Source organism: Raphanus sativus, chromosome 7 (genome assembly GCF_000801105.2).
Source record: "Raphanus sativus cultivar WK10039 chromosome 7, ASM80110v3, whole genome shotgun sequence".
In the NCBI taxonomy this organism is placed as follows: Eukaryota; Viridiplantae; Streptophyta; class Magnoliopsida; order Brassicales; family Brassicaceae; genus Raphanus; species Raphanus sativus.
In genome coordinates this window covers 21135337-21137872 of record NC_079517.1, presented here as the reverse complement: position 1 = coordinate 21137872, position 2536 = coordinate 21135337, and the positions used below count along the sequence as shown (strand labels likewise).

Genomic DNA, 2536 nt, shown 5'->3' with positions numbered 1-2536 from the left:
ACCTTGTGTAGACTTCCCTAGCAGTCTACACTTTGTAGACTATTTGAGAAGTCTACTTTGAAAAATCAAAAGTTCGGTCAAATGCAAAAACTAACCTCTTTACGTAGACCTCTTGGTAAGTTTACGCACTATTTTTTTGTTATCAAAGGAAAAGTCGTAGATTTCCAGGAAAGTCTTCTTTTCAACAAAACTTTATTTTGGTCAATTGCAAAATTAACTTGTGCGTTGACCTGTAGACCGCAACGTAAGTCTACAACTACCCGTAGACATATAAAACAATCTACTTTCGCGACACAGATCTGAAAAATGACGAAAACCATGTGAATAGTTACCTTTTTGCGGTGTGAAACTCGTTTCCACCTTTTTCCACTGTCCAAACTCCAAATATGAGCAAAAAGAGGGAACTTTGAAGACGAACAAGAGAACACACTAGAAATTTTGAAATTGTGCCTATAAAAATGAAAGTTATAGGAGTTTTTTTAGATGAAAATGGAGAGAAAATTAGAGGAAATGAAGATTTGTTTGTTTAGAAACACAAAAAATGGTTGAGAATTGAATTCTAGAGGTGAAAAGAGCTAAAAAATGGTTGTTAATGGTGGTCGAAGAATTGATGATAATGGCATGGTTGTAAATAAGAAGATATTTTTAGGGTGTTGTAGGTTTTTTAGAATTTTCGAAATAATTACAAAATTAATTAATAATGGCAATTCTGTAAATATTTCAAAAACATAGGGATGAATAGGAACTTTCAATGGTGAATAGTAATGACAAAAAAAGAAGGTTGGTTTTGGGGTTGACTTGAATTTGTAGTTTGGTTTTGGAAGCACCCCTACTTTTTTGTTTAGATTTGTTATATGAAGAGTTGATATTATAATTTCCATGAATTCTTTGTCCAATAAAATGTATTTTTTCTGAAGCTGATAAAAATAAATACTTTGGACATTGATTTAGTGGAGAAGTGAATGAAGTGTATTTAATACAAATTTAATTTAGGAAAACACATTAGTCTAAGTGGAAAAAACAAAACATTAAAATATGTAGTATTATTTAATTTTCAATGGCACAATAGTGTAAATTAGTGTGAAAATTAAGGATTAATTTTAAATGGTACTTCTCTTTTAATAATATAGACTAGATCTTGATCCGTGCGACCGCACGGGTATTAATTTTCAGTTTTAGTTTTTATTTATTTATACTAAATAATGTATTTGTAATATTTGATCGTTTTACATTGACTAAGGTAGTGGTGGGTACTTGGGTATCCATTCGAATTCAGTTAAAATCTATTAGGGTTTGAGATTTTCGAGTTTAAAAATTCTAGCTCTATTCGACTTGAAATAAATGTGGATCCTCTAAGACACTTCATATTTCACTTCCCATGCTTAGGAATCCAACCTACAATGCTTCGTTCGGGCATCACCTCTCAAAAAACCATCCATATTACAGGTTCCTTGCCGCTTATGCCTTTGGTTGGAACTGGAGCATAATCATTGGGTTTTTAAAAATCTGTTTAGAAAACTGTTTAGATAAAAGTGTAGAAGAGAGTCAATTTTAATATACCTTTCACAAACAAACTGATCACCTAAAATGCTTCCAGCTTTGGGGGTTAACCTGAGAAGAAAGCGCTTGAATCAGAGAAGATATTGCTCAAAACATCGATATAGTCAGACCAACAAAATATTTAAAGAAGGAACAAATGAATATACCTTGGAATCAAGCAGCTGATGCCCATCAATTGATCTCCTTTTTTGACATTCCGAGCCTCACAAAAACCCAGGAGTCTCGTTTGAACCACATGTCTACAGCGGCAGCCTTCAACTGGGAGCTGTGAAGCTGTGAAGTTGCTTGAAAGTTGCTTGTTTTCGAATATGGTGTGAGTTCGCATGGTAGAAGGGGCGATATACATAGGTGGAGATTCAGAAGTTTCAGAGGAAACGAAGAGGTAGATCGTAATCTTAATGAAGGAGGAGTGGATTAGTCTAGGAAACATTCAAAGTAAATGACGGATTAAAGAAGCTAAGAGACATTACGGGAAGTAAAAGGGGTGGTTAGCTGCTGTTCGGCGAGCTCTTTTCCGCAAGAGGAAGAAGACGGAGAACCTTAGAAAAACAATGGGCCAAAAAATGATAAACTTTTATGATATAGTGGGCTTAAATTGAATCTAAATATAAGCCCGAATTGACAGTTTTGGTGCATTGGACAAAAACAAACGCGTGGGAACACAACATCAACCACAGACGCGCGAGAGAGAGACATAACGTGTGACAAAGAATGCTCCACTACCGATTCAACAGGTGTCGAAAAACTCCCTGCACAACAAAGAGACGTGGATAGCTTAAAAAGACAGAAACTTCAACTTTATATATAAAGATAGATGTCGATGTTAATTATATTGTAGTCGAAAAGTTTATCACTTTAATTTAATGGTTTTGTCCTTTCCTTTGGTCTATAGGTGATGAGTTGGAGTGCACAATAAATTTTTTTGTCGAATAACTGATAGTCATATATATATCATATTTTTTCTTATGCCAAGAAT

At 34.3% G+C, this 2536-nt stretch overlaps 1 long non-coding RNA gene across 1 annotated transcript; it reads right to left on the bottom strand.

The window, feature by feature from the left end:
* Nucleotides 1-214: 214 nt before the first annotated feature.
* On the bottom strand, nucleotides 215-2111 carry LOC108861015 (uncharacterized). Its single transcript, XR_008936539.1, has 3 exons — nucleotides 1707-2111; nucleotides 1561-1611; nucleotides 215-1476 (listed from the first exon to the last, which is right to left on the bottom strand). It is a non-coding gene; the product is annotated as an uncharacterized LOC108861015 (long non-coding RNA).
* Nucleotides 2112-2536: the final 425 nt, after the last annotated feature.